We start from the raw sequence: 16405 nt of genomic DNA, 5'->3' as shown, positions 1-16405 counted from the left end.
CTGAGCCTGCTAAGGGCAGTGCTGGGGTTGTTGCTGCTCCCCCTGTGCTCAGAGCTCCCCTGGGGCCGCGTCCAGGTGCTTGCTTCTGACAAGATCTGCATCCATTTTGCCCAGTTCCTAAATTGTACTCATCTTTTTTTTTTTTTTCAGCATTTTTTTGGTCAAGTGGGAAGCTGCTCAGTTTGTACTGTGGTGAAGCCCATGGAGATCGGGGAAGATAAACCCTGAATGATCAAGGCGTTAGACATCAGAGCTCATTTCTAAAATGCCGGGAAGGAAAAGGATCTTTAAGCCACGCACTCTGGCTCGGCAAAGCCGTTGCTGTGACGTTACCTACTTGGGTAACTACATCTGCGCGCTTCCCCTCTGGGCTTGGGTGACAAAACAACTCGTTGATGTTAGTGGTGTCCCCTTCCAAGTGATGTGGCCCTTCACCACAAGCATTGGAAGGCTGCTGTGACCTTCAGGTTGGCGAGGAAATCAAAGGGAATTGGGGCAGGGGCTTTCCTGTCCCTGGAAAGTTCTTGCTTGGACTGAACTGCAAGGGAAAAGTGGCCAAACAAATCGGAGACCTCCAGAGCAGAGATGTCCCAGGCACAGCAGCTGTTCAGAGCAATGGGCCACTTGAACGAGACTCCCTTCCCGCCACACACACACCTTCCAAGGAATAGTGGAAAACAGTTTAATAGCTGAGACTCTCCGAGGAATAGTGGAAAACACCACTGGGTGTTTTTCTACGTGAGTTTTGGTTTGGTCTGTCTGAATTTTGGGACCTTCAGCTCCCTCAGTCAGGGGCCCAATTAATAGCACATCCTTCAGGGTCACATAAAGCTGTTAAGTTTAATACTACTGCTGGGAGCTTTTGTAGCCCCTGCCAAGGAAAGCGCCTTTCTTTTGAAGGGCATGGGGTGGTAGGGCGATGCTTCCTCTGGGTGCATCTCCAGGGAGGGAGAAAGGGCTCTGACCTGGAGTCTAATTCCAGATATCTGGGCTGGAGGACCTGGCACTGGGGACAAGTGCAGCAAGGACGTTGTCTCACCTTCTGGGTGTTGAGATGTGACAACACACCCTTGTGTAGGTGTGAAACGTCAGCAGTGAACGCTTACCAACGGTGCCTGACGTGACGTGCAAGGACCTGCCTGTCATTTTGGACCATCTGTTTCTTGCTGTGGAAGTGTCTCTTGCCTTTCCTGGTGTCTTCCTCAGCCTGGTTCTTCTCTTTCCAGTCATGGTCCCTGCTGCAGGTGCTGCTCTCTCCCTCTCTCCAGTTTTCCACCCGGAGCCTGCTCTGTAGCCTTCCTCCTGCCAACGTACCGGTATCTTGGGTTTGGGTTTGATTTTTCACGGTGCATTTGATCCCTGAAGCAGTACCCCTCTTGTGAACTTGTTTTTCCTTGTTCAGGTGGTTCTTGCTGTCTCTCCCTCCCCTTTGTGTGGAAGAGACACACTCGGGCTATGCCTCTCTGACTTCCACTTGCTCAAGCCCCAGGGACTGGAGAGCTTGTCCTGACGTGATCCCCTAACACATGGAGCATACCCCTAACGTGGGCTGAAAGCATCCGTTGGCAAAGTAACCAGGGAAATGGAAAATGCCTGCCTGACTGTATTTGAGCCCTTATGGTGGCTCTCCCAAAGGACTCTGCTCAGGGAAGAAACTCCCCTGGTCTTTTTTCCCTCCCTGTTTGAGGCTGGGCAGCGCTGTAGGAGCGCGCTCTTGTGCGTCTGTGGGTAATTCTTACCCTGACCCCATAGCATCGGGTCCCCGGTGCAGGGAGAAGGGACCACGTGCCCATCGCGGCCTCGTACAGACGGGAAAGGCAGCCCGACACGTGGCAGGAGGAGATGTCGGGCGGGAAGTGATGGTAGTCAGTTTTGCCGTGATTTGGTGCTGGAGGGGGGATCATCCATTGCTCTCCCGCCTCTGAGACAGATGTTGTGTTCTGCTCTGGGGCCGTCTTTCTCTGAAAGAAAGGGTGAAGACCCAGGAGGAGCAATCCCAGCCAGACCTGATCCTGTCGTTCTGCTCCCAGCCCCGCTTGGTGTCAGGCACTGACTGCCTCCTCGGGGGTAGCCCCAGCCACCACCACGGGGTCTGGGTGGGCACAGGGCGTCCCATGCCTTGGCACTTCTCCTCTGGCCATGGCTGGTTCTTGCTTTGTGCTTTCTCCTCCCTGGGCAGATGACAAATGAAGGAGAGCATTTCCCAGGACATCTCTTCTGGGTAAGCCTTTACGGTGCCGTATTTATTTTGCTGGATTGATGTGTCGTGCACTTTTCTCTCTGGCTAATTCAAGCAAATGCGCACAAATAATGCTGCTTTTATCTGCCCAGGTCCAGACCGTGCCCAAAGCCTCCTCTTGATGTGACTCACTCTGGGCAAGCCCTGGAGAAAATAGATGTGGTAATTCAGTTGCAGATCCCGTCCTTTTCTCACCGCCCTGTGGTCAACCGGCTTTGTCAGACGTGCTCTGGGTAGCTGACGGAGGAGCGAGGTCCTCTGGGCAGGAGCCTTGCATCAGCCGAGCGCTCGCCCCTGCACCTCCTGCCCCACTCCAGCCCTCCCAGAGGGATCCTCTTGGTTTGTGGGGGGACTCGTTCCTGCAGCCAATTTGCGACACCGTCTTCTCTGAGCCGTATCGGTTCGGTCCTGGTGGAGGTGTTGATGTAAACTGGGTTCTCGATCCATTGAGTAGTTTGTAAGAAGTAGTTCATAAAAAATGTGCATCGTGCCTTTTGTTGATGTCCTCTGTCTCCTCTGCACGCTTCTGTGGGGGTAAATTTTGTTAGCTGAGAATTTTGTTGTTTTTACAAAATGATGGGGTTTTGTTATCCTTCTTTCCCTTTTCTCCCGTTTTCCCTTTCTGTGTCCTCCTTTTTAATCCTTAAGTAAAACCTCAACATAAAGAAAATGCCGTATTTTAGGAAAAAACCACATAAAATTGAAGGGGGAAGGTGGAATCCAATTTGATGAATAATAAATAATCTCAGGCGCAGAAAAGCCTCAGCTATTTTTCTCAAAGCAGCTGGTGCACTACTAGCTTGATTTGCTGCTATAAATATTGGCCAGGTTCTTTCAACTCTTCTGAAGGTAAATGAGAAGCAGTTGCCAGGTTTGCTTGGTATTGCATGTCTGGGATGATGAAAGGGCCAAAGAAACTGGAAGATCTGTAATTGCAAGCGGGGTGCTCAGCCATGCGGTCTGGGAGCCTAAGCGCTGAGGTGCAGCAGAGAGGCATGTGCTTGATGTGGGATCTCCCTTTGCCACGGTTTCTACCTGCCAAACACCAGCCTGGAAGATAACTCGAGCTGGCTCCAGGATGGGAGGATGCTGAAAGCGTTCCTGCCCAGATGAAGAGACAGACCTTGGTGACGCGATGCCAGGTCCACCTCCGGGCGTTTGCATCGCTGCTCGAGGGCGAGGGGTTTGGAGTGCCTACGCTCCCTGCACACCCCACGGTGACGGAGCAGTCGGACATCAGTGGGCAGGTTGGTGCTGTGATGCCTTTCCTTCCTTCCTTGTGCTTTAGAGGGGCATTTTTGCTTCCTCAGGTCCCACACATGACAGCTGAAGCTTTGTCCTCTCTCTGTTGTCAGTGAATCAGATTTTTATTCTGCTTTGCTTTGCAATCTGCTTTGGATGCAATAGACCCCCTTCTGCTTGGCACCCTGGTAACTCTTGAACTTGCAGGACTTGTCTCTGCATCTCTCCGTGCTTACAAAGCCCTTGCTGCTGTTCAGCTCCAGGACAGCCATCCTCCATCCTGCCCCCTGGGGCAGGTTGGTGTGGGATTGTGCGTGGTCCCTTTTGGCACGGCCCAAGCCTTGGATCTGGGCTTTTCCCCAGCCCTGCCCAGCACAGGGCTTGAGCACAGGCCTGAAGGAAGAGTTAAGTACAGCCTTCGTGGGTCCGACTGGAAGCATCTCCTGTTTCCAGCAGCAGCCATGAGGGATGCCACGGGGTTAAAAGAAGAATTAGGGGCATGTGTAGACCTGTCCTTCCCTGGCGGGCAGCCCTTGCCAAGCCGTGGTTTAAGCTCTGCTTCCCCAGCATAGATGGTTTCCAATCCATCATGCTTAAGAGAGGATGGCTTCTTCTCCAGGAACTGGTAGCCTCCTTTTTATCACAATTTAGGCTTGTCCTCTAGGCTCTCTGGAAATGCCCCCGTCACCAAGGCTGCTGTTACTGTCCTGAGGGGTTGCTCTACGCCCTGTGGATCGGGATCCAGGCAGTGCCCGCTCCACCGGGACGAGGAGGGCAGTGAGACCTTTCCATTTCTTCCTGCTCTTTCACCTTGCAGGTTCAAGACTGAGGACGAGGATATGTCAGGCTGGGACATGTCCTGCTCTTCACTGGCAAGGACTTTTCTCTGTTCCCTTGTGGTGGCTGATATCACAGCCTCATGGGGCTGACGTGACTGGCTAAACTGTTGAAGAGACCAAGTCCTTGAGAATAGTTATCTGAAGAACAAGAAACATTTGGGGATGTTTGTCCCTTAGCTTACCTAAGGGTTATTAATGACTTTTCAGTGGAGCTAATTAAGCAGGTGTGTTGATAATGACATAGCAAGAGCTGCACCGCTACCGAGATAAACGTCAAGTGCTCTCCAACGGTCTCCCCCGTTGGTGCTACCCCGAGGGCTCGAGCAGCGTGAAACCCTCTTGTTCCCGGTCTGGGAGGGTTTTACTGTTGCTGGTTGGGGTTTTTTTTTAGCGGCTTGGCCGAGGGGGGTCTCCAGCAGCACTGCCTCGGGGAGCCTGGCTGCCGTCCCTGCCTGTGCCCGGCTGTGCCACAGTCGGCCCCGGTAGCATCGCGGCCATTTCCATGGCAACGGCACGTGTGCGGCCGTAATAAAGTCAGATTACAGCTGCAGACAGGAAAGGAGTTTTCTGAGGTAAGAGCTCAAATGACTTGCAGAGTAGCGTTTTGGCTGGGGAAAGGCAGACTTTCCAGCAGCTAGGGAGGCCGTTTGTACAGTGCTAGAAATGCTAACGAAGATTGAGTGAGTTTTCTGGGATTTTTTTTTTTTTTTGCTCTGCCAAGTAGATTCCATGCACACTTGTAGTAGGAGCTAAATTTAAAGGGTGATTGTCCAGAAAGGGCTACGGAGCAGGTCTCTGAAGTCTCTACCTCTCCCACAGGGCAATAACATGGGCTGTGTATTTTCTTAGAAGTGGCTTTAAAAGTTGCTGTGGGATCCAGTCTCAGCCTGGAGTCTGCTGCTGGGATGGCTGTTTGTCATGGGCCAAATGCCAACAGCCAGGCTGCGGGGAGAACTTGCACACAGCCCTTGAATTTGATCTTCTAAGAGCAATAGCTGGGCAGGTCTGTGTTTTGGTTCGACCAGTGATGAAGATGAGACCATGCTTGCTCTCTTGCCATGGCCAGCCTGGAGGACAGAGCTGCTCTGTTAGCTCTCAGCAGGGTTACCAGCATCCTTCAAGCTGACCTGAGAGGAAAATGGAAAGGTTCATTTGTTCTGCAAACCCTGGTCCATCCTGCTCTCCTTCGATCATCCTTCTCTCACCTCTCTGCTGGAGTAATCAGGGTGCCACCCTCTCTCATGGTAGGTGACCTAAGGATCCTTGGGCCAAAGGACTGGCATGGTCCCTGTTCCCTCTGCAGCACACCTGCTAACCTCCTGTGGGGTTAGGCGTGAGGGGCAAAGCCCGTAGCACGTGTTATACTGGTAGGGCAGGGGCTGCGGCAATGCCGGGGGCTACACGGCTTGGCAGGTGATGCCTTTGCAACATCCTGACATTGCCTCCTCCTCGGGAGCGTGTGTTGTAGTCCAAGGGTATCCGTTTGGTATCTCTGGAAGCCTCTTCCAAATGAGGCCGTGATGGGACTCTTGGTGGTTGTTGTTGATGGGACTGTTGGTTGGTTGCTCTCCAGCAGCGTCAGCACGGCAGCTGAGTTTGCAGGCACCCAAAATGACAAGTCCTTCGGCCCCAGCGCGGTAGTTCCAGCACGTTGGTTAAAAGTAGGAACCCTTTTAATGTGGTCAGACCTGGCTTTCCCTGTCCAGTTCAATTCCAGCTAGTAAAGTGAGATTCCTGGAGGGGTTTAGGAGCGCAATTTCTACTTAAGTATCTAAACCGTACACAAGACCAATGGGATGCAGGCGCTACGTGGGTTTTGGAGGACCAGGCATCTGAGCTGTGCTGAAGTGGGAGTGGGGACGCTGGGGTGGGGAGGACACCGAGGGAACTTGCTGCTTTCCGAGAACACCAGATGCATCTTGGTGAGGTTTCTTTGGTCTCTCCCCACTCAGTCTCGCAGGGTAACATCAAAGGAGGCTGCCAGTGGAAACAAATAGAGACTGAGGTAACACCTCGTCACGGGAGAGCTTCGGGAGCTCTGGCTGAGGGAAACCCGCCTGCCCGGCTCCAATCGGGCTGGCAAAGCTGGCTCTTCCCAGCGCGAAGCGTGCGGCCGTGCTAACCCTTCCCTGGGCTGTGTAACCACCGTGCGTGGATGGGACTGCTGGCAGCTGCCCGGGGCGGCGGCTTACGGCAGAAATTAGGACGAGCGCCAGCGGGGTATCGCAGCCCAAGGAAGCTCCCAGAAGGTTTTAGGGAAGGATCTGGGTGTGGGTTAAAAAAGGTCAGGCCCCAGGTACTGCCAAATGTCACGGCGGTTCAGGACCACAAACACCCTGTGGTTGACTGCGTTCCCCCGCTGTCCCTGCCACCACCTCTCCTGTGTCCTCCGTGACGTGGCTGTGAGCTGCGTGTGTGTTTTGGAGGTGTCACCTGGGTAGCACCCACCGACTCACCCAGCGGGTGTGAAAACCAGGGGCTGGCTTTAGCACCAGCCCTGCCGGGGGGACCTCAGCAGTTTCAGAGCATCCTCCCTGCTCAGCTGAGCTTGGCTCGCTTTCAGCAGTCTTTCGCTCGAGCATCAAATTCCTTCTCGGGAAGTGTAATATTCATGAAGGAGACACGTTAATTAGCAAGCCGTCTGCTCCCTGCTTTGGCATGTGAGTAGGTGGTGTTACCTCTGGAATTAGGTTGAAATCCGTTTGGTATTTAGGTGCATTTGATTTGCAAGAGCTTGGAGGCCCTTTAAAGATCACCTCTAAAGCACGTTGAGCTACACGCAACCTTCATGTTACGTGTTTTCTCTCTGTAGGTCTGGGGCATGCAAGGAGACCTCGTTCCCAAACTGGTATGCCCCGGCCATTTGAATAAACTGCGGACAGCTGACCACCAGCAGTCGGAACAGATCCCGTCATTCATGAGCGCATCCTCCCTTGCTGGCAGAGCATCCGCAAACAGATCCCCGATTATCTCGGACTTCGTCATGGAAGTTGCTCAGGGGAAGCTTATTCTGAAATTGCACTTTATCTTTGGTTGGAAGTCAAAAGAGCAAATTCCAGTTATGCAGCTTTGCTGCGGCCGATCACGTGGCTTTGCTGCTGTCCCCAGCCTGGAGGAATATTACTGCCTCCGTTAGAGTTATAAGCCCAAGGGTTACGTTTCAGCCTGTTATAGAACCCTGACAGCATGAAAGTGAACACAAAAAGGTACAAACACCACCAAACCCACTTAATTTCAAATCAATTCTTGGCTATTTCCACCACGAACACGGTTCCAGTGCTAGTATATAGTCTTCAAGTATCAATAAGTTTTGGCAACTTCTCTAGAGCACAAGGAGCCAGGATCTCTGGAATCCAGCTTTTTTTCCCTGAGTCTTTTCAAGAAGTCTCCCCCTTCTGCTAAATTCTAGGAGTAAGAGGGTAGAGAGTGAAGATGCTAAAAAAGACTATGAATCTTGCTTGTGTTGTAGCTGGGAAACGAAATTTTCTTCCCTTTTGTAAATGATTTCCAATGGTTTCAACATTTTTTTCTTTTTTTTTCTTTTCATTTTGTCATAGAAAAAAAATGAAAGGAAAAAAGGAGGAGAAGTAATGAAAAAGCCAAATGTGTCATTTTCCAGTTAATGTCTTAAGAACTTTAAAGAGTAAAGAAGTGGCTCATACTAATTTCTGGAAAAAGGAAGAGAAATTCCACTTTCTGCATGTGATTTCCACGTGTCGTCGTCCGTGTCCGTCCCGTCCCCCGTCCCCCCCCCCCCAGTAATTCATCCTGCCTTAAATTAAAACGTTTGATTTGGAAACTGGGGCAGAAGGTGAGTGTTTGTGGGTGTGTTGGCAGGGGCATCCTGGGTGGATAAAAGCTTTTGGAAGGGCAGCGTGCAGCCCCAGCACTGCAGGATGAGCTATACTGGGACTCTCTTTGGGAAAAACCATGGCGGGTGCTGCTGGGGTGGACGAGGAGGTGAAGACGCCAGCCCAGAAAATCTTTAAATACTTCCAACACAGGAGCTCAGCCCCCACTCCTGTTAATTTGGGAGCTACTCCCAGCTGCTCTCTCTGGGTCCGGGGGATGCCCCGCTCCCAGGGTCAGCAGCCTGGGCGCCCAGCATCCCCCGGACAGGCCCTTGCCCTCTCCGCCTGGGTATTTTGCAGGGCATCAAAGGGACTGGAGGAAAAAACCCAGCTTGCGATGAGGGCTGTGTGCCCTCCTTTCCCGTCAGATTCCCTGTGGAAGATGTTCATCACTAATGCCATGTTTCTCTCGTTTAAATGAAGGTTTCTGCATCCACATGCATCCCTGCTCTGGACCACACAGGTCTCCACTGCAGGACCTTGACCTCAGGGTAGACGGAGGCTTTGCTGAGCCCGTGAACTCCTGGTTATCTGCAGCATGAGGGTGCTCCCAAGCCAGGTTCAATGAGAGGGACTGAGCTGGGTGAGTCGTTTCCTTCCTGCCTTTTCCGAGCCTTTTCCCACCAGTGTCACCCAGTTCACCAAACATCAGCCCTCTGGGGCCGCTTCTCCACGGAAGTGTACTCGGAGCAAAGGTGTCGGGTGCACCCAGCCGCGCTCCCCGGGGTGCCGGCCAACTCCGTGAGCAGCGAGGCATCGTTCGCCTGGCACCTTCAAAAGCAAATCCTGCAGCAGGGGACCGCTGTTGTGCCTGCTTTCCCCAGCCGATGGTGTCGGGGAGGAGAAGGCACGTCGGGAGACAATGACTTCACGGAGCTGCTCCGGGAATTGGTCACCCCCTCCTCGCAGCAAGGGCTGCTGGAAGGGAGCCCAGGCGAAGCACTGCCAATGATGTCTTCATCCTCGTACCCCGTTACAGGCAGTGTTTGCAAACGCTGAGGCGATGCTGTTCAGTGAGGAGCCAGCCAGCTCGGCTGATAACGTAGCTTTTGGTGGCTCTGCTCAAAGCGCCCAGAGCCTCACGGTGTGTTTTGGCTTGTGGGTCACAGCGGTGGGTTTGGATGGCTCTGTGGGAGTGGAAGAGGTGAAAGGAAAAGGCTGGCTACTTGGCTGCTTTTCTCGAAGTAAATGAGCTCTGCCTGAATGATGAACCCAGTACAGCTGTTTCTGGACCCCACAGCCCTGCAAGATGAGGATTTTCCCCATTTACAGATGTAGTGATGTTCTCCAGCTGCACCTGAAGCACAAGGGGGGATCTCCTAATGCAGCTCAGCTCCCTTGGGCCGAATCAGTTGCTGGCGAAACAAACCCAGGCCTCAGCACGCTGTGAGATATCCCTGCAACCCACGATCGCAACAGAAGAGCGTTGCGGGAGCACGACAGTCCTGGTGCAATGGCTGCGCGTGGCCAGAGCCCATCCGCTGTGTGTTGTGCAGGGAGGACCCCCGTCCTGTCCCCCCTCCCACCCGGGGCTGCTTTTGCAAGAGTGAGAAGCAGGTTCATCAAAGGCATCTCCACTGGAGTACCAAAAATGCTTTAAAATTATCTGTTTTATAGAATCATAGGATTGTTTAGATTGGAAAAGACCTTTAAGATCATCAAGTCCAACTGTTAACCTAGCACTGCCAAGTCCACCGCTAAACCATGTCCCTAGGCACCACGTCTTTTAAATACCTCCAGGGATGGCGACTCAACCCCTTCCCTGGGCAGCCTGTTCCAATGCTGGACAACCTTTTCAGTGAAGAAAAATTTCCTAATATCCAGTCTAAACCTCCCCTGGCGCAACTTGAGGCCATTTCCTCTCATCCTATCACTTGTTACCTGGGAGAAGAGACCGACCCCCACCTCTCTACACCCTCCTTTCAGGCAGCTGTAGAGAGCGATGAGGTCTCCCCTCAGCCTCCTTTTCTCCAGGCTGAACAACCCCAGGTCCCTCAGCCGCTGCCCATCAGCCTTGTGCTCCAGACCCTTCCCCAGCTCCGTTGCCCTTCTCTGGACACGCTCCATCACTTCAGTGTCCCAGTGTTTTGCATTGGGAAGGGGGATAAAGGGAGAACGGATGGTTCTTGTAAGCTGTCTCATATGAAACACCAAAGGATGGAGGCAATTAATTAATTAATTTCACTAGCCCCATTAGAAGGGTGCTGGCCACGGCTCCGGGAAGCGGTTGATGGGGCTGTGGAAGGTGGCTGCCTCCCTTGCTTTGCTCCAAACCTGTGTAAGCACCTGTGCTGGACGTCCGGAAACCCAGGGTCGCGCTGGCATCCTGCAGTGCTAGAGCCTGAGTTAAGAGACGGCTTCTCTTTGAAGTCGGGATCAATAATCTGTGGGGAAGAAGAAAAAAAAAAAAAGCAGGACCTCCTCCTCTCTGCTTCCCCAATGGGGAAGATGTGGCAAAGCCTTTCCTGTGTTCAGGGTAGTGCTCTAAGAAGAACAGGGAAGATTTCTAGCAGCCTATCTTCCAGGTAACGAACCCGTTTCAATCCTGTGGTTAACTATATTAAATAATTACGGGATTTAGCTCATTTACCCAGGGCTTTTTCATGCCCTGGGTGACCACGTGATGTCAAGTACGAGATGAAGCAATTAGGGGAGGTGCGCTCCATGCCCGGCTCCACCATTGCCACGGGACGTGGCTGTGCCTCGCACCCGTGCCGGCTGCTCCGCCCGACGACGGTGAGCTCAGAGGTGTTGAGGCTTACGTCGGCTGCGCGCTGAGCTTCTGGAGCAGGAGATAACGCAGCAGTAGCGTCCGAAGCACTCTGGGAGCCCTGGGAAGCGCTGGTGTGCGGCCGGGAGCTGTTGCATCTTGCTGTGTAATGAAACACTGCCACACCTGTGCAAATTTCCCCGTAGCCTGGGGCTTGGGTGGAAATGTGTTGGATCATTAAATCAAGCTACTTAAGAGCTCCTTGAAGGTGGAAGATGTGGAATCAGGCATATGAAATGGCAATCGTGCCTAGACGATCCCCTGAGCATCTGCCTGCCTCGAACAGGGCTGCTGTTTGCAGGGAGTCTGGTTCTTGGCTTGTGCCCCTGGAGGGACGGGCAGAGCTCGCTCGTGCAGAAAGCCCAGCTCAGCTTCCGCTCTTTGCAGAGCAGCTGGGGCTCGCCTGAAAAGGCCAGGATGTCACTTTGCATTGAGGAGCCAGCCAGTGAGCTCAGGTTGGTGGTGCCTGTTAGGACGGGACCTAAGGGAGATCTAGGAAGAGGCGTGCGAATCTGGGATGCAGACCCCAGGTGCTGCGGGGTTGACTCTTGAGGCAGAGTCGGTCCTGCTTTGTGGAAACGTTCACACCGCTTTTAGAAAGGCTCCGCTTAACTCCTCTGCGTTCGTGCTTTCTTCTGGCCTCCTCCTTCCCCTGGACTGAGATCCCAATGAATTGGGAAGGAAGCTGGGTGGGAGAAAAAGCCTTTTGGTGTGAAAGGAGCCACAGGGTGAGTTGACACGTGCCCCAACCTCATGCATTTGGGAGCTTCCTTAGCGCGTTGCTGCGTGCAGCCCAGAAGGCTGCTCCGAGTAGCTCGCTGCCTGTGTGCGTCCCCGCGGGTTTCTGTGTTGCTCCCTCGCCTTTCCTTCCCAGGGCGTGTGATAACTCCTGAGAGCCAGGACCGTGCACTGGGCTCTGATAATGCAACATCTTTTCCTTTGGTAGTTAAGACTGCAGGGTAGCAAGCTAATTGCAGGGGATATTTCATGCCAGACGTTCATCCTACAGCTCCTCAATGGAGAATGGCATATCTTACCTCAGGGCAAGGGGGTGGATCAGATCATGGGAGCCACAGTTTTGCCTTGGAGACTCGTGCAGAGCTGGAGCAGCTCCAAGCACTGTTCCCAGGCTTGGTGCCTGCTCTGTGCCAGGCTGCGCTGGTACCGGGGCTGAGGGAGCATCCAGGTTTTGGCTGGCAGAAGAAGCCAGCCAAGCCACCGGTGCTGTGAAGGCCGCAGGATCCTGCTGCAAGACCAGCTCAGCTGCTTCTTTTGGAGGAGCCGTCTGCTCTGGTGCAGAGCAGGGCCAGAGACTATTTACTGGTGAGGAAGAGCAGAATGGGTTAAAAAATGGGTGTTTTGGGAGTGATTTCAGCTTGGAGTGTCTGTTTGGGGTAGCTGTGGGGGACAAGCCATGGTACCTTGATGGGTAAAGTATCCCCAGCCCATGAGCATGTTTCATAAAGCTGTTTCCTTTGGTGCTGCCCGCTCCCTCCACGCAGCTTGTTGCTAATGACTCCCTGCATCCTACCTAGGAGACAGAGCCGATGCTGGCGCCGCATCAGCCGGGCTTCGGCCGGTACCCAGGGTGCCCAGTGGAAGGGCTGCCACGCTGCGTCTGAAACCCAAACGCAATTACACGGTGTCTGCTAAGCCGCGAGGGGCTCGCCTGGATCAGGCAGCGGACCGCTTCGCTGCCTGCAGAAGGTAGCGGCAGCAGCCAGTAACTGGTTGCTTCTTATTGCTGAAGCATCATTGATTTTTACCAGCAGCTTCTCCTCTCTGTAGGCGTAGCCCCGAGGCACTCTCTGGGCTGGGGCAGAGGGAAGGGGAGCTGGCAGGGTGAGGCTGGATGGAGGAGCAAGTGGTTCTCAGTATGAATAAACAAGATGCAGGCAACGTGTTTTCCTCTTGTTTCACTGCTGGTTGCCTTCCGTGCCCGTGTAGTGAGATGTCAGGCCGGGATGTTCCCCGTGTCTCTGTGCGTCGGCGTGGCACTGGGTTGGTCTGTAAATCCCTGTCCCCTGCATGGGGACAAATGCAAATGCTTGGTCACCCACTGCCTTTCCAGGCAACGTTCAGCACGTGCTTCCCTGCACTTCTGCCGCCTCCTTGCAGTCATAGCTCAGAAGCACCTCTCGGGCTGTAGCATCTGCTATCTTCAGCTTTACAGCTCTGAAACGCATGTTGGCTTCATCACATGTTTAGCACTGCTGACTGTGGGATGTGCCCAAATATTAAGTAACTTCCCAAGCTGCGTCTAGCTCAGCCTGATGGGATCTAGGACTGTTTCTTTCCACTTGGGTCACAGAGAGCGTTTGGATAGATAATTAGAAGAGATGCTGCCCTCCCCAACCTGCTGGTGGGAGAGGCAATAGCCAGGAGAGAATTGGGTTGAAGGTTTGCTTGAAGAAAGGGCAAGTGCAAGTCTACTGGAGATGCCTCACTGGGCCTGAAGATACCTTAAGTATTTTGGAGACGACCAAAACTGATGCTAGGTGGTTGCCCATCACTGTCAGAGGGGATATTTGGGAACCAAAAGCTCAACTCTAGAGCTTGATTTTGGGTTCCTCTTTCTTAGGAATGAGGCTCAGCACGTGGGGCCTGCCTTTCCCCTGCAGAAAAGGGGCTGGGTAGCCCGACAGGGTGAATAACATGATGGCTGTACCCCCCCGCCCCAAGAGGCCTCGGGCAGCTCCCATTAGATCACTTTAAATCCAGCCCTGCTTGGCCTCTGTGTCCGATTTAAACAGCGTGACCGAATACTTGCCGACGGGGAAGCCTTGTTTGATTGTGGAGGTAATAAGATGATTTGAACACAAGAGCTGATAGTTTCAAGTAACTGAAACTTAACCTCGCCGTATAAAGCGTTATTGTCCTGCCACAGAAATCCTCTGTCCGGGAGAGCACAGCTGCGGGGAAAATAAATGCTCTTCTTCTTTTTTCTTTCTTTCTTTCTCTTTTTGCTGTTTGTTTGTTTAAAAACCGGGGACCTCGGGTTGGTTTGCTCTTGTTGGCCGCAATGGAGCGGTGGTGGAATGCGGGCGCTGAGCTCTGCCCAGGGAGCCGGGGCTCCCCAGGGGACTACGGGGCAAATTCCCTTTAATCCCAAGCAAAGCCATTGACGGTCATGGATTTAGTTGAGATCCAGGCCAAATCCTGGCCCCATTGAAGTTAAATGGGAGCTTTAGCTGCTGGTTTCAGAGGGATCAGGGCTGGGACCTGCTGCCAGGTGCTACCGACCTCAGCAGGGCCGGCTGCCCTGCCCGGGGCTGGGCGCACGGCTGGGATCTGCTCCCTGGGTGGTGCAATGTTCGCAGGGCACTTGGGATAGCAGCGGCTGCCCCGGTTGTGCTTTCCCTCCCCTGTGCAGGTCCTGACTCCAGACCAAGCCTACCTTGCTCCGTTTGAGCTGTCTGTGAAACCTCACCGAGCAGCAGCTCTTCAGTTGCCTTCTCGAAACTACCTCCTGATATAGAAAAAGCTCGTCGCTGCCTGTAACCAGCAGGAACGCCAGATCCTGCCAGCATCTGTTTTGGACATCGAGGCAAATGGGTCTGGGGAGGCTTTATCTGCGGGTGGAAAACCACTACCACCAACAGTGTTGGACCAGGGCTGCCGCTCTGGAAAAGCACTCCCAGACAGGCTGACCTTCCTAGGTGTGTTATAAACGGGGTAAAAAAAAAAAAAAAAAAAGTTTGAATATATATATGTGAGTGGTTGTTTTGGGCAGAAGCTGCTGGTCCCTGGCTGCTGGGCGCTGCAGGAGCAGCCAGCTCCATCAGTGCTGCACGTCCAGCTCAGGGCTGGGGGGACCGGGCCCAGTGGCCGTATTGCCCGACTCATGCAGCCGTGTTGCTTTTCAGGCAGTTTAGACTGTGTTTATGAAGGTAAGGGGATTTTATTTTGTTTGCTTAGTTTTATTTCTTAAAACCTTCCTGTTTTCTCAGATTCCTTGCCCACGCAAATCAGTGGGGTGGACAGGCAGTGTCTTAGTCCAGTTGGTTTTGGGCACGCTCAGAAATCCCCATGGGGATTTTTTTTCTGGCAGGGCTGGGATACTCTCTTCCCGCTCGTAGCTACCATAAAAACATTTCTTCTGATTAAGTTGCACTTATTTATTCGTCCAAACACACAGCAGCCCAAGCCTGTATTTGTGTGTGTGCTCAAATGTCTTCTAAAAGCCACTCCTACCACCCCTGCAAAATAGTTGGAGGGTGATACAGGAATGATAAATATCTGGCCAACGGGAATACTTTGGAGTGAATGAACGGGAGTTGTGAATGGGAACTCTCTGTGCGAGTAGTGCTGCGGCGATGGTGACTTCACTTGGTGTGAGAGCGAAATAACCGAGGTGATGCCCTTGTATCCCAGGGGAGAGGCAAAGACCCTGAGCGCCTGGCTCAGGAAAGTCCCTCGCTCAAGAAAGAGGCTTCAGTGGATGCTTCATCCAAGCTTTTGTGCTGGCATGGATCAACGTCTGGATTTGTGCTTAATGGTTCACACTGAAATCCGGGCTTAACTCAACATTGTCTCACAAAGGGGAAGCAGTGATTTGTAATCTGTTGCGGGAATCAGCTGTCCTGTTCATCAAAGCTTTCAGCTTGGTCACAGAAGATGTTGTGAGAAATTCTACTGCTTGGGACTGAAATAATGTCAATTTATTGTTAATACCCAGGGAAAGTCTCAGAGCCTGTGTCTGTACTGAACGCTGGTTCACATGCTAGTAAAATCCTGCTGGTGTAAGTATGTTTCTAGACAAACATGATTTTTTTTTCTTTGCTCTTGGGAGCTGGCAAAGTTTTATTATTTTTTGTTATTTTTCAAGCCTTGCCTCTACAAGCTACTCAAACTTCTCCAAGGGAATATCTTTGCCATTACTACTAAGCAGGTGCTTTTTAAAAGGATTAGTAAAATGAAGGCTGAAATGAAATCCAGGAATAATCAAATCATCCAGTTCTGAAATTTATTCTAAACCCAAACCTTTTCGGAGAAATGTCTGTTCGAAACGTCACGAAGGATGTGTATCAACTCTTCTGACTCCGAGTCCAGCCACAAATCGCTTGTGACTTGGCTGAGAAACATGTGCGGCTTCGGTGGGGGCTGAATTTCCATCAGCGGAGACGTCCTGGCAGGTGACGGGATTGCCTTTCAGCCCAAAATTGGGTTCTGAGGCAGGGATCGTCCCCGCTTGGTCTTCCTGCTGCCTTTGCCGTTCTGCCCTGGTGATGCTCAGGCTGCCCCTTCCCTCCAAACGATTTTCCACGGGGACTGTGGCTTTCCCAATTGACACATCCCCAGCTCTGCCGAAAGCCTTTCTGACAGTGAGGCGTATTAGGCGATGGGATCGCCGAGGTGCTGTACCTCCCAGTACACACCATCCCGCGGTGGAAGCAGGAGGGGATGCCAGGTCTGGAGCCCGAGGCTCACTTTCTCCTCTTCTCCAGGTGATGCCGGGGCAGAG

General features: G+C 52.8%; 1 protein-coding gene across 1 annotated transcript in view; it reads left to right on the top strand.

Annotated features, from left to right (window-relative positions):
* The window catches only part of POC1A (POC1 centriolar protein A), a 116735-nt gene extending 108774 nt beyond the window's left edge, over positions 1 to 7961 (top strand). Inside the window, exon 12 of the mRNA XM_075514469.1 lies at positions 7133 to 7961. The gene's annotated coding sequence lies outside the window, so the exon portion shown is untranslated. The remainder of the gene's footprint in view (positions 1 to 7132) is intronic.
* Positions 7962 to 16405: the final 8444 nt, after the last annotated feature.

This window comes from Mycteria americana, chromosome 11, assembly GCF_035582795.1.
Source record: "Mycteria americana isolate JAX WOST 10 ecotype Jacksonville Zoo and Gardens chromosome 11, USCA_MyAme_1.0, whole genome shotgun sequence".
Classification (NCBI taxonomy): domain Eukaryota; kingdom Metazoa; phylum Chordata; class Aves; order Ciconiiformes; family Ciconiidae; genus Mycteria; species Mycteria americana.
This window is presented reverse-complemented; position numbering and strand designations above follow the sequence as displayed.